General features: G+C 36.5%; 1 protein-coding gene across 1 annotated transcript in view; it reads right to left on the minus strand.

Moving 5' to 3' along the window:
• Window positions 1-13,497, minus strand: part of LOC125718978 (uncharacterized) — a 71,364-nt gene that overhangs the window by 1,293 nt on the left and 56,574 nt on the right. The window lies entirely within an intron of this gene.

A 13,497-nucleotide genomic window follows, 5' to 3' on the forward strand; every position in this document is an offset into this window, starting at 1 on the left:
TTGAGGGAGCGTGCAATTGGCATGCTGACAGCAGGAATGTCAACCAGATCTGTTGCTCGTGCATTGAATGTTCATTTCTCAACCATAAGCCGTCTCCAAAGGCGTTTCAGAGAATATGGCAGTACATCCAACCGGCCTCACAACCGCAGACCACGTGTAACCACACCAGCCCAGGACCTCCACATCCAGCAGGTTCACCTCCAAGATCGTCTGAGACCAGCCACTCAGACAGATGATGCACGGCCCCATGTTGCAAGGATCTGTACACAGTTCTTGGAAGCTGAAAATGTCCCAGTTCTTGCATGGCCAGCATACTCACCGGACATGTCACCCGTTGAGCATGTTTGGGATGTGCTTGACCGGCGTATACGACAGCGTGTACCAGTTCCCACTAATATCCAACAACTTCGCACAGCCATTGAAGAGGAGTGGACCAACATTCCACAGGCCACAATTGACAATCTGATAAACTCTATGCGAAGAAGATGTGTTGCATTGTATGAGGCAAATGGTGGTCACACCAGATACTGACCGGTTCTGAGTCCCCAGACCCCCAATAAAGCAAAAAACTGCACATTCCAGGGTGGCCTTTTATTGTGGGCAGTATAAGGTACACCTGTGCACTACCCATGATGTCAGATCAGCATCTTGATGTGGCACACCTGTGAGGTGGGATGGATTATCTCAGCAAAGCAGAAGTGCTCACTATCACACATTTAGACTGATTTGTGAGAAATGTTTGAGAGAAATGGTAATATTGTGTATCTGGAATGAATTGTAGGTCTTTAAGTCCATCTCATGAAAAATGGGAGCAGAAACAAGAGTGTTGCGTTTATATTTTTGTTCAGTATATATATTTATGGGTGTATCGAGACTAGATGGTCAGTATGGATAACTAAGGTGCACTAAAACTGGGTGAGCAGGCAAGGCATGTCACCCAGGTTGTGTGACAATTATTTTATATAAATGTATATATGTATATATATATTCCATCCACCATCCCTCCTTTACGGAGAACTGCGTTATTTTTATTGTCCATTACGAAAAAAATAAAAAAACTATATATATATATATATATATATATACATATATATTTATGGGTGTATCGAGACTAGATGGTCATTATGGATAACTAAGGTGCACTAAAACTGGGTGAGCAGGCAAGGCATGTCACCCAGGTTGTGTGACAATTATTTTATATAAATGTATATATATATATATATATATATATATTCCATCCACCATCCCTCCTTTACGGAGAACTGCGTTATTTTTCTTTTCTATTGCTAATAAAAAAACTATATATATGTACATATATATATATATATATATATATATATATATATATATATATATATATATATATGGGTGTATCGAGACTAGATGGTCAGTATGGATAACTAAGGTGCACTAAAATTGGGTGAGCAGGCAAGGCATGTCACCCAGGTTGTGTGACAATTATTTTATATATATGCATATACATATTCCATCCACCATCCCTCCTTTATGGAGAACTGCGTTATTTTTATTGTCTATTGCAAAAAAAAAACAGAAAAACTATATATATATATATATATATATATATATATATATACATATATATTCATGGGTGTATCGAGACTAGATGGTCATTCTGGATAACTAAAGTGCACTAAAATTGGGTGAGCAGGCAAGGCATGTCACCCAGGTTGTGTGACAATTATTTTATATATATGTATATATATATTCCATCCACCATCCCTCCTTTATGGAGAACTGCGCTATTTTTATTGTCTATTGCAAAAAAAAAAAAAAAAAAAAACAATACATATATATATACATATATATTTATGGGTGTATCGAGACTAGATGGTCATTATGAATAACTAAGGTGCACTAAAATTGGGTGAGCAGGCAAGGCATGTCACCCCGGTTGTGTGACAATTATTTTATATATATATTCCATCCACCATCCCTCCTTTACGGAGAACTGCGTTATTTTTATTGTCCATTGCGAAAAAAAAAAAACTATATATATACATATATATTTATGGGTGTATCGAGACTAGTTGGTCATTATGGATAACTAAGTTGCACTAAAATTGGGTGAGCAGGCAAGGCATGTCACCCAGGTTGTGTGACAATTATTTTATATATATGTATGTATATATTCCATCCACCATCCCTCCTTTACGGAGAACTGCGTTATTTTTCTTTTCTATTGCTAATAAAAAAACTATATATATGTACATATATATATATATATATATGGGTGTATCGAGACTAGATGGTCAGTATGGATAACTAAGGTGCACTAAAATTGGGTGAGCAGGCAAGGCATGTCACCCAGGTTGTGTGACAATTATTTTATATATATGTATATATATATTCCATCCACTATCCCTCCTTTATGGAGAACTGCGTTATTTTTATTGTCTATTGCAAAAAAAAAACACAAAAAAACTATATATATATATATATATATACACATATATATTTATGGGTGTATCGAGACTAGTTGGTCATTATGGATAACTAAGGTGCACTAAAATTGGGTGAGCAGGCAAGGCATGTCACCCCAGTTGTGTGACAATTATTTTATATAAATGTATATATATATTCCCTCCACCACCCCTCCTTTACGGAGGACTGCTTTATTTTTAATATCCATTGCGAAAAAAAAACACAAGAAAAAGAAAAAATATCTATATATATACATATATATATATATATATATATATATATATATATGGGTGTGTCGAGACTAGATGGTCAGTATGGATAACTGAGGTGCACTAAAATTGGGTGAGCAGGCAAGGCATGTCACCCAGGTTGTGTGACAATTATTTTATATATATGCATATACATATTCCATCCACCATCCCTCCTTTACGGAGAACTGCGTTATTTTTATTGTCTATTGCAAAAAAAAAACAGAAAAACTATATATATATATATATATATATATATATATATATATATATATATATATATATATACATATATATTCATGGGTGTATCGAGACTAGATGGTCATTATGGATAACTAAAGTGCACTAAAATTGGGTGAGCAGGCAAGGCATGTCACCCAGGTTGTGTGACAATTATTTTATATAAATGTATATATATATATATATATATTCCATCCACCATCCCTCCTTTACGGAGAACTGCGTTATTTTTCTTTTCTATTGCTAATAAAAAAACTATATATATATACATATATATTTATGGGTGTATCGAGACTAGATGGTCATTCTGGATAACTAAAGTGCACTAAAATTGGGTGAGCAGGCAAGGCATGTCACCCAGGTTGTGTGACAATTATTTTATATATATGTATATATATATTCCATCCACCATCCCTCCTTTATGGAGAACTGCGCTATTTTTATTGTCTATTGCAAAAAAAAAAAAAAAAAAAAACAATACATATATATATACATATATATTTATGGGTGTATCGAGACTAGATGGTCATTATGAATAACTAAGGTGCACTAAAATTGGGTGAGCAGGCAAGGCATGTCACCCCGGTTGTGTGACAATTATTTTATATATATATTCCATCCACCATCCCTCCTTTACGGAGAACTGCGTTATTTTTATTGTCCATTGCGAAAAAAAAAAAAACTATATATATACATATATATTTATGGGTGTATCGAGACTAGTTGGTCATTATGGATAACTAAGTTGCACTAAAATTGGGTGAGCAGGCAAGGCATGTCACCCAGGTTGTGTGACAATTATTTTATATATATGTATGTATATATTCCATCCACCATCCCTCCTTTACGGAGAACTGCGTTATTTTTCTTTTCTATTGCTAATAAAAAAACTATATATATGTACATATATATATATATATATATGGGTGTATCGAGACTAGATGGTCAGTATGGATAACTAAGGTGCACTAAAATTGGGTGAGCAGGCAAGGCATGTCACCCAGGTTGTGTGACAATTATTTTATATATATGTATATATATATTCCATCCACTATCCCTCCTTTATGGAGAACTGCGTTATTTTTATTGTCTATTGCAAAAAAAAAACACAAAAAAACTATATATATATATATATATATACACATATATATTTATGGGTGTATCGAGACTAGTTGGTCATTATGGATAACTAAGGTGCACTAAAATTGGGTGAGCAGGCAAGGCATGTCACCCCAGTTGTGTGACAATTATTTTATATAAATGTATATATATATTCCCTCCACCACCCCTCCTTTACGGAGGACTGCTTTATTTTTAATATCCATTGCGAAAAAAAAACACAAGAAAAAGAAAAAATATCTATATATATACTATATATATATATATATATATATATATATATATGGGTGTGTCGAGACTAGATGGTCAGTATGGATAACTGAGGTGCACTAAAATTGGGTGAGCAGGCAAGGCATGTCACCCAGGTTGTGTGACAATTATTTTATATATATGCATATACATATTCCATCCACCATCCCTCCTTTACGGAGAACTGCGTTATTTTTATTGTCTATTGCAAAAAAAAAACAGAAAAACTATATATATATATATATATATATATATATATATATATATATATATATACATATATATTCATGGGTGTATCGAGACTAGATGGTCATTATGGATAACTAAAGTGCACTAAAATTGGGTGAGCAGGCAAGGCATGTCACCCAGGTTGTGTGACAATTATTTTATATAAATGTATATATATATATATATATATATTCCATCCACCATCCCTCCTTTACGGAGAACTGCGTTATTTTTCTTTTCTATTGCTAATAAAAAAACTATATATATATACATATATATTTATGGGTGTATCGAGACTAGATGGTCATTATGAATAACTAAGGTGCACTAAAATTGGGTGAGCAGGCAAGGCATGTCACCCCGGTTGTGTGACAATTATTTTATATATATATTCCATCCACCATCCCTCCTTTACGGAGGACTGCTTTATTTTTAATATCCATTGCGAAAAAAAAACACAAGAAAAAGAAAAAATATCTATATATATATACATATATATATATATATATATATATATATATATATATATATATATATATATATATATATATATATATATATATATATATGATTGTGTCGAGACTAGATGGTCAGTATGGATAACTAAAGTGCACTAAAATTGGGTGAGCAGGCAAGGCATGTCACCCAGGTTGTGTGACAATTATTTTATATAAATGTATATATATATATATATATATATATATATATATATATATATATATATATATATATATATATATTTATATATATATATTCCATCCACCATCCCTCCTTTACGGAGAACTGCGTTATTTTTCTTTTCTATTGCTAATAAAAAAACTATATATATGTACATATATATATATATATATATATATGGGTGTATCGAGACTAGTTGGTCATTATGGATAACTAAGTTGCACTAAAATTGGGTGAGGAGGCAAGGCATGTCACCCAGGTTGTGTGACAATTATTTTATATATATATGTATATATATATTCCCTCCACCACCCCTCCTTTACGGAGGACTGCTTTATTTTTAATATCCATTGCGAAAAAAAAACACAAGAAAAAGAAAAAATATCTATATATATATACATATATATATATATATATATATATATATATATATATATATATATATATATATGGGTGTGTCGAGACTAGATGGTCAGTATGGATAACTAAAGTGCACTAAAATTGGGTGAGCAGGCAAGGCATGTCACCCAGGTTGTGTGACAATTATTTTATATAAATGTATATATATATATATATATATATATATATATATATTCCATCCACCATCCCTCCTTTACGGAGAACTGCGTTATTTTTCTTTTCTATTGCTAATAAAAAAACTATATATATGTACATATATATATATATATATGGGTGTATCGAGACTAGTTGGTCATTATGGATAACTAAGTTGCACTAAAATTGGGTGAGCAGGCAAGGCATGTCACCCAGGTTGTGTGACAATTATTTTATATATATATGTATATATATATTCCCTCCACCACCCCTCCTTTACGGAGGACTGCTTCATTTTTAATAACCATTGCGAAAAAAAAACACAAGAAAAAGAAAAAATATCTATATATATACATATATATATATATATATATATATATATATATATATATATATATATATGGGTGTGTCGAGACTAGATGGTCAGTATGGATAACTAAGGTGCACTAAAATTGGGTGAGCAGGCAAGGCATGTCACCCAGGTTGTGTGACAATTATTTTATATAAATGTATATATATATATATATATATATATATATTCCATCCACCATCCCTCCTTTACGGAGAACTGCGTTATTTTTCTTTTCTATTGCTAATAAAAAAACTATATATATATGTACATATATATATATATATATGGGTGTATCGAGACTAGTTGGTCATTATGGATAACTAAGTTGCACTAAAATTGGGTGAGCAGGCAAGGCATGTCACCCAAGTTGTGTGACAATTATTTTATATATATGTATATATATATTCCATCCACCATCCCTCCTTTATGGAGAACTGCGTTATTTTTATTGTCTATTGCAAAAAAAAAAAACAAAAAAAACTATATATATATACATATATATTTATGGGTGTATCGAGACTAGATGGTCATTATGAATAACTAAGGTGCACTAAAACTGGGTGAGCAGGCAAGGCATGTCACCCAGGTTGTGTGACAATTATTTTATATATATGTATATATATATTCCATCCACCATCCCTCCTTTATGGAGAACTGCGTTATTTTTATTGTCTATTGCAAAAAAAAAAACAAAAAAAACTATATATATATATACATATATATATATGGGTGTATCGAGACTAGAAGGTCATTATGCATAACTAAAGTGCACTAAAATTGGGTGAGCAGGAAAGGCATGTCACCCCAGTTGTGTGACAATTATTTTATATATATGTATATATATATATATATTCCCTCCACCACCCCTCCTCTACGGAGGACTGCTTTATTTTTATTTCCATTGCAAAAATAAAAAATTTTAAAACACAAAAAAAAAAAAAAACGAAAATAATAATAATAAAAATAATTTTGAATGTGTATTCAAATAAGTTTGAATGTGTGTGAACTATATATAAATATATATATACACATGCATATACAGAAATATATACACACACACACATATATATATATACACACACACACACAGACACACACTCACATAAACACATACACACACTGTGTACAGTCTTATGCAAAGGTTTGGCACCCCTTGACAAATAACATCTTTTCAATTACAAAAGCAACAATATCAGTTAATACAGTCTCTTTAGGAACTGGGGGAAAAATACACAATATTTTCAGCAAACATTGATGAATAGTTACTTTTTATGCCATAAATTGAACAAAATTACAAAATAAAAACATTATTATGGCACTCTGCAAAAGTTTGGGCACCCTACGTAATCAGTACTTAGTAACACCTCCTCTGCCAGATATCACAGCTTACAAGCGCTTCTTATAGCCAGCTGAAAGGCTTTCAGTTCTTGTACTTGGGATTTTCTCACATTCTTCCTTGCAAAAGGCTTCTAGTTCTGTAATATTCTAATATATCAAGGGCTGTATTGTCAAATAGGAGATCGGCAGCATTCTCCCACCTGAGAAAACTGTACTACAATGCCCTTGATAGTGTGTAGAAACACACTCGTCAGCTCTAGTCCTCCTGTAACAACGCAAAAGGACTGGCAACCCTCAGGTATTTATGCGTGCGATTGTATGATAAATTCACCCTGACAGTCTCACACTTCTCTTGGTACCAACAGGTCTCATGGAATATATAAAAGGCAACTGCAACAATTATACTCGGCACTAAACATCGAGGCACGGAAATGCAGCAGAGCTTGTGTATTTCTCAGGATGCATTCTAGTAAAATGCCCGGAAAATGAGCTAAAGACATATTTCAAGGGGCACTATATAAAACCGATGGAAATTTTACTGATTAAATAAAAGGAAAAGCATCGTTTGAAAAATCACAAATGTTTCTAAGATTCAATGCATCGCTTTTTGACCACATCATAGCGATGAACACATCATTGTTCCTGACAATGTCCTAATACAGAAATAAAACTTTATGTTGGTAAACTCAAAAAGCCTTCAGCTGTCACACTGGCTAACGATCTCAAACGATTATAAAGCAGCATTTTGAAAAGCGCTGTTTTAAAATAACAGGTACAACACTTACCTTGTCTTCTGGCCAAATGCTTTTCACGGCTTGGCACTCCAACGGTGCTGAAACGAAATTTGTATTTCCTCCTACCTCGTTTGCCCTTCAGTTCTTCTTTTCTCCCTTTGGATGTTTTTTTCCTTCTTCTTTGGATATTGTTTTTTATTTTTGTTTGTTTTTTTTACTTTGCATGTTTTTCCTTCTTCGGATATTATTTTTTTGGCTTATTTTTTTAGACGATGTTTTTTTCGTCTTCTTTAAAAATTGATTTTTTTCGTCTTCTTTAAATATTGTTTTTTTTTTCATCCTTTTGATGTTGTTTTACGGAACAAGAGCCGTACAGTGCTACTCTATCAGGAGGTAGCGCCAACTGAACGCCTTGAAGCAGTACCCAGCTCTTTTATAGGGAGCGTCAACCCGAAGTCAAGTTCTAGAACGTTGCACTCACTTTTCATTGGTTTCCCAGCTATGCTGTCAGAATAATGTTTGCTGATTGGTCGAAAATTTTAAAACGTACCCGAGTACTGTAAAAAAAACTCAAGATCTTGCTACCCTATCTTGCACCCATAAGGTGATTTTTTTTATACGTTATATGCAGCTATTTGTAGCAGGCCGTAATTAGACTAATCCACCCTTTGTCAATAAAGCCAACAAGAGAACAGGTTGCCCAAAGTTTGCTCAGGTACACGCCACAGCACAACCTTAAAAACACATCCAGCACAAATCACACTAGTGAATGACACAGCAAATCACAGCAATAAAAAAGACCCCTATGGGCAATCCAGCACCCAGACTACAGGTGCCAAAAGGCCCAGCCTGCCTAATAATGAACCCAAAATATACATACAACAAAGAAAAAGACACAAACAAAAAAGAAAATAAAACTAGCCAGCTGCTCCCACTAAACCCCGCTCCCGAGGCCACTAAGCCGGCTGGCTTGATAATACACGATACAACCTCAGATAAAACATATTAAAGCAACACCAGGGAGGTTTACAACCTGATCCTTAAAATTATCGACCCGTAATTCCACCTTGAAAACCCCTAAAGAACAGTAGTTTACCCAATGACTCACTGCCCCATTCAAACAAAAAAAAACAGGTTTTTGGGGTAACCTTTAGGTCAGCTCTTCAAAACCAGGTATGAGGACTCTTCAGCTAATCAGTCCTCTAATTAGAAATCTAATTAGGGAGTTGCAGCGAAAACCTGCATACACACCGGCCCTTTGCGGATAAGATTGTTCACCCCTGAAACAAGCAAACAGAAAGGCTGCTACACTGCAAATTCAATATGCCCGCCGATGCTCCACCAAATCTATCAGGACCCTGCCTGTCTTTCCCGTGCCTGCTCCTTTGCCAATATGCCCTACCATCGGAACATGCACAGCCATCTCGCCCCGGCTATGCCTCCAGTCCGAACTGCAGTTCCTATACCTGCCTATAATTGCCTGGCTACAATCCATCCCCCAAAATGAAATTGATGACCCAACGATCACAGCTAAGAATTCTATCCCCAAACCACTGGTCTTCCTCCCCAACCGAACGATCATTCACTGACCGTGGTAACTTATAAGGGTTGGTATGATGACCAGTGGTGGACCTCACCGAACGTTTAACTGGTCTCTACACCTCGGGGGGGACATAACCTCCTCCATTATACGAGGCCTACTTGTGGATGCTCTATTGCGACCCCTCCCACCAGCCCTGTCCCCGTAAAATCACAGAGTCCTCATCCGATTCCATTTCTGTTGCCCCTGTGGGCAACCCAGACTCAGGAGACATTACCAGAACATCTTCCCCTGACATAACAACCCCCTGTGGTACTGGACGCAACTCTGTTCGGTGAACTTGACGGACAACCCCGTCCCCCTCCATTGGAGTTGCAGAGTAAACTGCACCCTGATCTTGGGGACACCGAACTACCATATACAAACAGGCATCCCAATGATCCTGTATTTTACCTCGAACATGGTTCCGCAAACACACCAGCTGACCTTCATCAAACCCCTAATCATTAACCAACTCATTGTGTTTCCGATTTCGTGGTGTGGCTTGTTCCTCCAACTAAGCCTTCACATACTCTTGAAGCACCTGCAAACTTTCCTGATGGTTTTGTACCCATTCCTCCAAAGGTCCACCATACTGACTGATCCCGGCAGGAGCCTGAAGATAGTGTATCGGTAATCGAGGCTCACAGCCAGACCTTAAATAAAAAGGCATCATCCAGTCATTTGGTGGGGTGTAGTATTGTAAGCTTCTCTGCTGGAGGAAGTGTGTGAAGCAAATTGTGCAAAAAAAATATTAAAGCAACACCAGGGAGGTTTACATCTAGATCCTTAAAATGATCGACCTGCAATTCCACCTTGAAAATCCAATTACCATATAAAGGATACAAGATATAAAGATGACAAATGACATGGCACACATTTGTTGTTTAGACTGTTGTGTCAGGTTAATTGAAAGCTGAAGGATCTTAGTGTTTACTAGTCTAAGTAACAGAATGTCTAAACACTGTGCTTGCCTTTATGGGTTTTTAAGCAGAACATATAGGTATAGAAACATATTAACATTACGTTTCACGATTCACTGACTGGAGAATAGGAGAATATACACATCAATATTACTACTTAAGTTAACTAACCCTAATCCCAACCCCTATTGGCACGGAGCCCGCCAGGGTTCAGGTGAGATATAAATCTGTAATCTGTATCAATGGTTTTGCTATCCATACCCACCCTATTAATGTTAGCTTCCCAGGGTTTCTTGTTAGACAAGCTCTGTGTCTCTCTATACCCCCATTTACTGCACGACTGATTGTCCATTTATAAAGAATCAAATAGGGTGAAGATGGTTTTAGTTTACAATTACTCTGGAAGGTGACCAGATTAAAAAAAACTAAATACCATGCCTACGTGTATGTAATCTCCATCACAGTCCCCATTTTCCCCATAATCCTCGTTTTGATAGTGCCAATTTGTGTAATGTGAGTTTTTTTTTTTTTTTAAAAACTGTTATAGAAGAACATACTGGATGCCACATGTGTACAATTACCCCTTTCTAATTAGTGGGGTCCGTTGTGTCAGCTACAGCCTTTACTAACATACACATAAGTATACAGTCTTACAGCACTTTTGTTTTCCTTTTGTATTTAATGGTTTTCCATTTAGGGGGCAGCATGGTGGTGCAGTGGTTAGCACTGTTGCCTCACACCTCTAGGGCCCGGGTTCGAGTCTCCACCTGGGTCACATGTGTGTGGAGTTTGCATGTTCTACCCATGTCATCGTGGGGTTTCCTCCGGGTACTCTGGTTTCCCCCACAGTCCAAAAACATGCTGAGGCTAATTGGAGTTGCTAAATTGCCCATAGGAGTGTATGCGTGAGTGAATAGTGTGTGAGTGTGCCCTGCGATGGGCTGGCCCGCCATCCTGAGTTGTTCCCTGTCTCGTGCCCATTGCTTCCGGGATAGGCTCCAGACCCCCCGCGATCCAGTAGGATAAGCGGTTTGGAAAATGGATGGATGGATGGATGGACAGTTTTCCATTTGAGGAATTAGCAAAAAACTGCAGTGCATGATGGGTAGGATCTAAAGGCTGCCTAACGCCCTTAATTTGTTTGCAATTTCGCCAGGTAGGCTACCTTCTTTAAACTGCGTTTTGCTAGACTACACATTTCGAGATGTTTTATTGTAGTCTTGGTAAATATATATATATAGTTTAGCCTAACCCAGCCACTTAAGGGAGCAAGCCAGCTCAGGTAGGTGCCAGTCCCAAGCCCGGATTAATGGAGAGGGTTGGCGTCAAGAAATAAAGAGAAATAAAGACAACTAATACTCCTAGTTTGCGAGATCTGACTGCAATGGCAGCACTGCTACAAGGGTGTGGATAAATCTATACAAATATCACCTGCATGCACATTACTTCTTTTACAATAACCAACTCCTGATCCATACTGTTAGTCGTGAAAAAAAAAACTATCGTGTACATAGAGGCCCTGTGTATTAAGATAACTGCCAAGGAAAAGATCAAAAACATTTATTTCAAGGATACAAAGTTTTTATGGTCATGTACAGTGTACAGTGCAATTCTTATTTGATTAACTTGAATGTCTCCACAGACTAGACGATTAAACAAATAAAGCAGCGCAACATTACAATAACTAATAACAAATAAACAAAGCTCACGAGTACTATTACAGTATTTATATCATTTATTTAAACTTAATTTTACCAGGTAAATTAACTACAAAGCAGTTACCACTGCTTTACCTGCTTCTCGGGAGAAATAGCAGATATACGTCATGTATGTGACTAAATTCTTAAGCCAATAAGGGCAAAGTTGTGTCGTAATGGAGGCGGATCCAGTTTGTGCAGCCGGTTAAAGACACTACGGGCATGTAAATGGAGAACGAAATTATAGTTATACCGAATCTCCTACACACAATACCAAGGTTACCAACTTTGGTCAGCTGACCGGAGTGAGACGTTTCTCAGGCGCCAGCCTGAGAGTCTGAAAACACGTCACACCAGATGCATGAGAGATGGAAACCTGGGATAACCATCCCACCACCGCAACCAGGCTCCAGTATCCCTTACATTTTAAGACAGGAAATATAAAATAATATAAATTATATAAAATATAATATAAATATAAATATAAATATATAAAATATATAAAATATATTTTTGGCCACATCCGGGATTCGAACCCCGGTCTCCCATGTGAAAGGCGGCGATCTTACCACTACACTATCCAGCAACTACATAATATAAGGGAGATTTACGGGAAAATACTAATACGGGAGGACGGCGGGAAAGAGAAGTAAAATACGGTAGTTTCCCGGCCAAAACGGGAGACTTGACAGCCTGAGATGGTCAGCAGGCTGTCTCTGGCCACGCCCCCTACACCCTGGCTTTTCCAGCGTGTTCGCGAAAACGACTTCATTATTTATCGCCAGACAGAGCTGTCTCTGGCCACGCCCCCTACACTCGGTCCGGCCCCTGGCTTTTCCTGAATTCTGATTCCTTTAGATAAACATTGACTTCATTGATATTGTTATTGATTTATCGACAGACCATCATACTTTTTAGACGTTATAATAACAACACTCTATTGATCCCCAAAGAGAGAAATTCTCTCCTTGCCTGCCCCCTCTTACTGTCCATGATACACAAGCACATATGTAGAAAAACGTCAGCTTGGAAGCCAAGGCTGGACTTAACGTACTCTATTCTGGTATTCTGTTCTCCCAAGTAAGGCGTGGGTTCGAATCCAACTTCCGACAAAA

This window comes from Brienomyrus brachyistius, chromosome 2 (assembly GCF_023856365.1).
Source record: "Brienomyrus brachyistius isolate T26 chromosome 2, BBRACH_0.4, whole genome shotgun sequence".
Lineage (NCBI taxonomy): Eukaryota > Metazoa > Chordata > Actinopteri > Osteoglossiformes > Mormyridae > Brienomyrus > Brienomyrus brachyistius.